The sequence below is a fragment of the Dipodomys ordii genome, unplaced genomic scaffold (assembly GCF_000151885.1).
Source record: "Dipodomys ordii isolate 6190 unplaced genomic scaffold, Dord_2.0 Scaffold10, whole genome shotgun sequence".
Taxonomy (NCBI): domain Eukaryota; kingdom Metazoa; phylum Chordata; class Mammalia; order Rodentia; family Heteromyidae; genus Dipodomys; species Dipodomys ordii.
Window position 1 is genome coordinate 23,946,719 of NW_012267226.1, and position 9,324 is coordinate 23,956,042.

Here is a 9,324-nt window from a genome sequence, read left to right on the forward strand (position 1 = left end):
CAGGGCGAGGGACACCGCGGGGGGGACACCGCAGGGGGGGACACCGCAGGGCGAGGGACACCGCGGGGGGGACACCGCAGGGGGGGACACCGCAGGGGGGGACACCGCAGGGCGAGGGACACCGCGGGGGGGACACCGCAGGGGGGGACACCGCAGGGGGGGACACCGCGGGGGGGACACCGCAGGGGGGGACACCGCGGGGGGGACACCGCAGGGGGGGCGCGGCGGAAGCAGGGAGCAGCCGCCGAGGAGCCGCACGCGGGACCCGGAGTCGCTGTTTGCGGGGAGCCCGTCGGAGGAAGCTGGCGTTCCGGAATGTAGAGGGCCGTTTCTAGGGTCGGGACTCGGGGAGGACACGGACCGGACCGGAGCCCGCTGGTGGGGTGTGCGCTCCACTGCGAGGGTCCCTGGCTCGGGCCCAGCCCCTCACCCCAGACCACCGCAGGCAAAAAGCAACAAGACCCAGACCAACTGTGCCATTATGATCCCCGGCCTCTGCCTCCCTCCCCAGCCTCCTCCTCCCGGCCTCCACCTGGGAGGAAAGCCCCTCGGAACTCCCTTCAGCGCCGGTTTGTGGATGGAGACCCAGCGCAGGAGGCGCTGTCTGGACACAGGAAGGGACCCACACATCGAGACCACCTTCCCATCACTGCTGCCCCTTCTTCCAGTGTCCCTCCTCCTTGGTTAGTTTCCTGTTTGCCAGTCCTGGGGCCTGCGCTCGGCCTGCGGCTGTCCCCGAGCCTCTCTCTGCCCGGCGAGTGCTCTACCCTTGAGCCGCGGCGCCACTTCTGTTTTTTCCTGGTGCTGAGGAATCGAACCCAGGGCTTCCCGCCGCCTTCCCAGCCCGTTCCCTCCTGCGTGTCCTCCACTTCCCCTCAGCGAGTTCCTTGGCCCCGTGGTTTCCCCGCTGGGTTCCAGACCGGTTTCCCCTGAGCCCCTCAGCCCCGTGGCCTCCCGCCCCGCCTCGAAGCTGAGATCCAGGCTGAGCACCAGCGTGGAGGATGTGCTCCGTACATATCTGTGAGGAAAGACGAGTGGCGCGAAGGGCGCTGCTGGACTGCCGTGGGTGAAGCATCGCGCCTGCGCCTGCGCTGATAGAGGTGGGGGGGGGGCAGCGGGCAGGGGGCAGCGGGCGGGGGGCAGCGGGCAGGGGGCAGGGGGCAGGGGGCAGCGGGCAGGGGGCAGGTTGGGGATGCTCCTGCCAGGAAGCGAGTACTCTTGAGCCTGTACTCTTTCTGCCAGGCAGTGTTCTAACATTTTCCGTGTTTTTTTTTCAGTCTGCTGTATTCATAAACTTCCTTGTTAAACGGCAGCTCCCGTGTACAACCATCTACAGATGACAATATATACAAAAACGAACCCTCTATTATTAATTGCATAATTTATCGTGCTCCAGAGAGCTTCGGTTTCGGGGCAGTAAAGGAGGTACCATTCACCTTTGCTTCTAACAAACAGCTCGCCAGCATCACAGAGGCGGCCCCAGCTGCACACGGGCTGCGGCCTGTGTGGAACTCAGAGACCCTGGGCTAGGTTCATCCCGGTACAGAACTGAATGCAGAAAAGCATTACATCTTTTGGACAGCGAAGTACTCAGTTTGAGTACTTACTGGATTTGGAAGCAGGCTTGGGTTGAGAGAGTGTGCTGGCCCTTCAAGAATAGTCTGGAATGTCTTATCATTTCCTACCAGGTAAGTCAGGAATGCCCTGGTTCCATGCTGCTCTAGAAGGAACTGTGCCACTCAACTCTGGACCTTCTGGAGTCCGGCAGCTCAGCCCGGACTCCTCAATAAAAGACTGGCGTGGCCATCTTCTTGTGACTCATGAATCAGTTGTTCCTTGACTCTCTGGTTTCTACATTAGTTGCGGCTCCTTACACCGATTTTTAATATTTTAGGCCATTTAATGTGGTTCCTGGACTGTGTGCATCTGACTCTCCTGACTATGTTGAGTGATAATTATCAGCTTCCTGTTGGTTATAACAAATGCTGGCGATAACCAGCCTGCAGAAAGAATAGCATTGCTTTCTTCACACTGAAGAGGGTTCGGTCGGCCATGGGGTAGACACAGCTTTAGGTCTCTGGAGGTTCGAGGGCAGACCATGATGGCAAGAGCCCCATACAGCAAAACTGCTTTCCCATGGCTGGGATGTGGAAGAGAAGAGGAGGGATTGGAGTATTGGGAGCCTCAGGCCACACCCCTGCAGCCCCAGGACCGCCCCTCACATGCAGCCCCAGCTCCTAAGATTCCCACGCCAGCTTGGGACCAAGCCTGTCACTCAGGAGTCTGTTCTAGATCCAGACCATAGCAAACTGTGCTCCATCTTGTTTCATGTCAGACCTTCCATAAGTGTCTTCAAGCTATTGATGAAAAATGTTAAATGCGATAAGACCAGGTACAGAAAGCCTCTGGCATCACTGAAACCCTTTGCAGATGACAGATCTTCATGGACTGTCGTCTAACCCGGGCCTGGCCGTGTCTGCAAGCACCTCACGGGACATGCTGTTGAACGCCCTCTGGAAGAGGCCCACGCCACGCGGTCACTCCCTCGGTCTTCCCTGGATTCCAGAGCAGTTTGGAAGTGTCTCGGGTCTCTTCTGGGTGGTATAGGAAGGGGAGTACGGCTTTCTCTGCACTTCAGGAGCAGCTCTAATGTTACATTAGAAACTAGATAAGATCACCGGGCACCGGTGGCTCATGCCTATCATCCTAGCTACTCAGGAGGCCGAGATCTGAGGATTGCGGTTCAAAGCCAGCCCAGGCAGGAAAGTCCATGAGACTCTTATCTCCAAGAAACCACTAGAAAGCCAGAAGTGGCACTGTAGCTCAGGTGGTAGAGTGCTCGCCTTGAGCTGAAGAGCTGAGGGACAGCACCCAGGCCAAGTTCAAGCCCCATGACCAACAACAACAACAAAAAAGAAACTAGATAAGATTTCTCTCCCCGTAACAATCATTTGGTTTTAAAGTGTTTTACAACATTTATCCACCATGGGGCTTGAACTGGGGCTATTTTTTCAAGATGACCACCACTGCTAAAGTAGGGATAAAATACCAGTGCCACCAATTCCTTTTGTCTCCGCATTGGCCCATCAGCCATTACAGTGCGGTGTCCGTGATAGCGGGGTGTCCGTCCGTGGCAGTGTGGTGTCTGTCCGTGGTAGTGGGGTGTCCGTCCGTGGCAGTGTGTGTCTGTCTGTGACAGTGGGGTGTCCGTCCGTGGCAGTGTGGTGTCTGTCCGTGGTAGTGCGGTGTCTGTCCGTGGTAGTGGGGTGTCCGTCCGTGGTAGTGGGGTGTCCGTCCGTGGCAGTGTGGTGTCTGTCCGTGGTAGTGGGGTGTCCGTCCGTGGCAGTGTGGTGTCTGTCTGTGGTAGTGGGGTGTCCGTCCGTGGCAGTGTGGTGTCTGTCCGTGGTAGTGTGGTGTCCGTCCGTGGCAGTGGGGTGTCCGTCTGTGGCAATGCAGTGTCCATCCGTGGCAGTGCGGTGTCCATCCGTGGCAGTGGGGTGTCCGTCCATGGTAGTGGGGTGTCCGTCCGTGGCAGTGGGGTGTCTGTCCGTGGTAGTGGGGTGTCTGTCCGTGGTAGTGTGGTGTCCGTCCGTGGCAGTGGGGTGTCCGTCCGTGGCAATGCAGTGTCCATCCGTGGCAGTGCGGTGTCCGTCTGTGGCAATGCGGTGTCCGTCCGTGGCAATGCAGTGTCTGTCCATGGCAGTGGGGTGTCTGTCCATGGTAGTGCGGTGTCCGTCTGTGGCAGTGGGGTGTCCGTTCGTGGTAGTGGGATGTCTGTCCGTGGCAGTGGGATGTCTGTCCATGGCAGTGGGGTGTCCGTTCGTGGTAGTGCGGTGTCCGTCCGTGGCAGTGGGATGTCTGTCCGTGGTAGTGCGGTGTCTGTTCGTGGTAGTGGGGTGTCTGTCCGGGGCAGTGCGTGTCTGTCCGTGGCAGTGTGGTGTCTGTCCCAAGGCCTGCAAATGGCAAGCATCCATCAGTCCTGACCACTACGACGTAGGCCCAGCAAACGCGGACTCCGTTTCAGCTGAGTTCTCTTTCCTCTTACATGCACCTCTGCTGTTGGGCCATGGATGTGAGATCAACTGTCAATGAAGTTACTTCGGTTTTAATCCAAAAAAGGTAGGTCAACATAAGTCATTCAAAAGAAACTTTAATTTTACTTTAGAATTAAATCTTTCTGGAAATCAGGGGATGTAAAAAATCATTGTTTTTGAAAGTGAGAACTTGTCAAAGAGAGATACCCCAATAGAAGCATTTAATTATTTTTAACAAGAATATACATAGACTTTAATATTGCTATGGATTTTCTGACTCATAACAATCAAAAATATTTAGGAGGTGGATGTTTTAGATGGGGTTAGAAGGCGTACATACATTTCTGCTTTTCAAATGTCAGAAATACAGTGCTTGAATACCTTATCACTTAGAATAATGCATTTTTTTGTTTTGATTTTCATTTGTGGTTCACTTGATGCTTGTTTAGGTACTAGTGCTGAAAGATGAAGTGAGGTTAATTATTTAAAACTTCCAAGAGCTATGTCCCCCTGTGTGTCATTGAGAGCTGGAGTGGCAGCGTCACAGGGACCTGCGGCCTGAGGTGGGGCAGGCGGGGGAGGGGAGGGGGGGGGGGGGGGGGGGGGTGGAGGTGGGGAGAAGGCATCATAAGAGCCCTAGGGTTCTAGCAGACATTTCTGGGAGGAAATTACTGTTTGTTTACATTGGATGTACAAAACTGACTCAAACGTGATGAAAGAACTAACATCATCAATGAAATCTCATTTCTAGCTAGTCGGCCACGAAAAGAAACCAAAAAGCAGTGATCTGGCTGTACCCAAAGGGCTGCTTTCATTCTGTTCCATTTAAAAGGCAGCATTTGGCTGGTGATTTATTTGGTTGAAGGGCTCTCTTGGCTCCCTAGCCACACATGCTTTCCAAGTCTTTTCTTGTGATGTTCTGATAGCATCTCTGTGGCTTTGATGGTATTTTTGCTTTCCAATCCATTGGGGAAAAGCTAGCTGAAAGCCTTTGCCCAGGTCCTGTGCACATTTGGAAGGCAATCTAAACAGATAACAATGGCATATGCTGTGTGGGGCCTCAGCCAGGTCCTCCTAGGAATCTGGCATCTGCTTGCTAGCCCAAGGCTCTAATACATTGTATATATATATATATATATATATATATATATATATATATATAAACAATGTATTAGAGCCATGGGCTATATATATATATATCCCAGTTAGCCTTTGTTTTTTCTCAAGCCAAAGAGAAAATAGCCCTAACTCTCTGTTGATGGAATTGCTTTCGTGATAGCATTTTTATTCTAATCTCTAGTCTAGAAGAAACAGATCTATGTGTTTTTTAAACTCCATACTCTTGACTATTTGAACTTTGAACTTTGAACAGTGGTAGATAGAAAATTTTGTATACAAATACAACACATCAATGGCTGGGAATGTGGCTTAGTGGTAGAGTGCTTGCCTAGTATGCTTGAAGCCCTGGGTTCAATTCCTCAGTACCACATACACAGAAAAAGCTAGAGTAGTTCTGTGGCTCAAGTGGTAGAGTGAACAAAAGAAGCTCAGGGACAGTACTCTGGCCCTGAGTTAAAAGCACCAGGAAACAAACAACAACAACAACAAAACCCACCAAATGCAACACATCAAAGGAAATATGACGCTGTGCTTCCTTCCTGTGTTTGAGACAGGGCCTTCAAGTGTGGCCCCACAAGAGAATCGTACTGTTCATCCCTCATTTGCTTAGCCATACAATTGATCTCTTTGAATTGTGGCATTTGCTCTTGTTTCTTGTTCACCAGTAGTACTTCCATACATTTCTCCTGGCTGTTTACTTTCTTTTGTATGGTCTTGTCCTTTACAGTTTTATTTTACTCTATGTATTGAAATCTTATGCACACACCATAACACTCACTCCTGTAAAATACAGTTCTGTGTAAAGTGTACAGTTCTGTGTAAAGTATACAATGCTGTGGAAAGTACACAGTTCTGTGGCTTTCAATGGGTAGAGTTGTGTAGCCATCACTTTTTTTTTTTTGTCGGTCATGGGGCTTGAACTCTGGGCCTGAACACTGTCCTTCAGCTCTTCAGCTCAAGGCTAGCGCTCTACCACTTGAGCCACAGTGCTACTTCCCGTTTTCTGGTGATTAATTAGAGATCAGAGTCTCACGGACTTTTCTGCTGGCTATTCTGCCCAGATTGGCTTTGAACTGTGATCCTGATCTCAGCCTCGTGAGTAGCTAGGATGACAGGCATGAGCCACCGATGCCCCGCTTAGCCATCACTTTTTTAGATGATTTTCCTAAGCCCAAATAGAAAATAGAAAACCATAGCCAGTAACACCCATTTCCTGTTTCACCCTCACCGGCTGCTGGCAAGATTATAATCTATTTTCTCTTCTGTGAATTCTCATATCACAGACATTTCATATAAATGTAATCAGGCAGAGTATGGCTTGTTTGGACTGGCTTCTTTTACTTAGCATAGTGTTTTCATGATTCATCCATTTTATATCAGAAATTCTTTTATATTGCTGAATAATATTCCAGCATATAGACACATGAACATGGGCTATTTTCATTTATTAGCTAATATGATTGATAAAATGCAATAAAACAAAAATACACTGTTTTCCTTAAGGTGTGTGTGTGTGTGTGTGTGTGTGCTGAACTCAAGGGCTTGAACTCAGGGCCTGGTGTGTGTGTGTGTGTGTGTGTGCTGAACTCAGGGGCTTGAACTCAGGGCCTGGGTGCTGTCCCTGAGCTTGCTTTGTTCAGGGCTAGTGCTTTACCACTTGAGCCACAGCTTCACTTGCATTTGGTGGTTTCTTGGACATAAGAATCTCAGGAACTTTCCTGCGGGCACTGGCCTCAACTGTGATCCTCAGAGCTCAGCTTCCTGAGTAGCTAGGATTACAGATATAAGCCACAGGTGCCTAGCCTTACTTGTGTTTTGTTATTAAAAATGTGTATTCCTGTAATTCCAGCACTCAGGAGGCTCCTGTATTGTTCAAGGCCAGCCTGCTAAAAAGAAAAAAAACAACTGGGTGGGGAAGGAGGGAAACCCACCAACAAGAGATGATTCACTTTGTAACCACTAGAGGGTGGTATGTCACATTTTTTTCCTTACAGTTTTAATACAAGTTGGCCTGATTATGATACATGTAACATTACATCTAAAAAGACAGTTAAGCTGTGCACCAGTGGCTCCTCCTGTAATCCTAGCTGCTCAGGAGGCTGAGATCTGAGGATCTGTAGTTCAAAGCCAGCCTGGGCAGGAAAGTCCATGAGACTTTTATCTCCAGTTGACATCCAGAAAACGAAGTGGCGCTGTGGCTCAAGTGGTAGAGCACTAGCCTTGAGCTGAAGAGCTGAGGGACAGCGCCCAGGCCCAGAGTTCAGGCCCCATGACCCAGCTTTCAAAGCCAACTGAAGCCAACTGCTCTGGGGATGGCAGAAGGAAGTTGGGCTCTGCTAAGGATGGAAGGGGAAGGGGACGTGGGAGGGGAATTTAGTGTGTGTTGGATTTTCTCATAGCTGCGACCGCATGGGAGAGACAACTGAAGGATTCATCATTGATCATTTTGGCTCACAGCTTCACAGGCGTCTGCCCATGCTGGTGGGGAGAGTGTGTGGAGCAGAGCACCTCCCATCATGGTCAGGAAGGAGGGAAGGAGGGAGGGGGAAGGAGGAGGGGAGAGGGAGGGGTGGGACTTCAACTCTCCTAACACAGCATTGCCAGCTGAGGACCAAGTCTCCGATACTTCACCCCACTTTGAAACCCTGACATTTAGGTTTGCTAACAGCTGGAAGACGATCACTTTAGAAATAAAACAGCTAAGACAATTAACCCTGTCCTTCCATCCCTTCCTTCCGCCCGCAGTGTTTGCCCAGCCCAGTAGGTGAGGGGCAGTAGTAAGACCTGGAGACCATCAGGATTAAGGAGACAGGATGCCAGTACCTTCCCCTCACCGTCTACCAAAGCTTAAAGGATTTAGAGTCAAGTCTCCACATGTCTTAAGTACACAAGAAGCAAATTAAACAACTAGCCATCTGAATAGTACATGTGTTTGTTTATACAAACTTAATCATGTTTGTGAAAGGTTAAAGAATATTTCAGCAAGCTCTAAATCTTGTAAATAAGCCCATACTTGCAACAACCTAAAAATTCCGCTTTGAGAGAGGACTGGTTATACATTCTTAGGATTAAGCCGACTCTGAAGTCAGACTTTTGTTGGATTTTTGGATGGATCTTTTCCTAGCTTCCTGACCTTGGGTCCATTACTCAACAGTGTTACACATTTTAAATATAGACACAACAGTAAATAGCCGCCTGGAGTTACCAGGGGAATTAGACCAGATCCCACAGATAAATAGCTGGGTGGATTGTAAGCTTTTGAGAAATGTTAACCACTATTCAAAGATCTTTAGTGCAAAAGCACTTCACCCCTATGGCAAGTGTACTTTTTTTCTCTTGCAAATATCCAGAACTTAGTTGGCATTTTCCCTACAGTGGCGGGAGAGGATTTGTAATAATCATTTTGGTAAGACATGCTCTGTGGAATGAATGCTTGTGACCTTGGAGCCTGGCTGTGGATGTTGCAGCCCACAGGGCTGTCCAGGCTCCCGAAGTCTCCTGGCACCCCTTGCCCGTGCTCTGGGGCTGGCCATGGGCGCTTCAGTGGCCCGGGGCCTGCAGTGGCCACAGTGAGACCTCCGAGTCTTGGGTGCTAGGTTTGGCATGTCGCTACAAGCATTTTGGCATATCACCCTGAATGCCATGTGTACAAGGGGGCTTCATTCATTCTAAACCAACCATAAAGTATATGCTTTTTGCTGTTGTTATTGTTGTTGAGAGTCCTGGTCTTGAACTCTGGGCCTGGACGCTGTCCCTCAGCTCTTCAGCTCAAGGCGAGCACTCTACCACTTGAGCCACAGCGCCACTTCTGGCTTTTTCTGGTTATGTGGTACTGAGGAATCCAACCCAGGGTCTCATGCATGCAAGGTAAGCGCTCTACCACTGAGCCACCTTCCCAGCCCAAGTATATGTTTTGGTTTTATGTAATAGTAGGGACTTTTTTTCCCCCCTGATCCTAAAACTGGAACATAGGATTCTAGATTTAAAACATTTTGGAAATTTCTCTCTCTCTCTCTTTTTTTTTTTTTTTTGCCAGTCATGGTGCCTGAACTCTGGGCCTGGGCACTGTCCCTCAGCTCTTCAGCTCAAGGCTAGCACTCTACTACTTGAGCCACAGCACCACTTCCAGCTTTTTCTGCTTATGTGGTGCTGAGGAATCGAACCCAGGGCC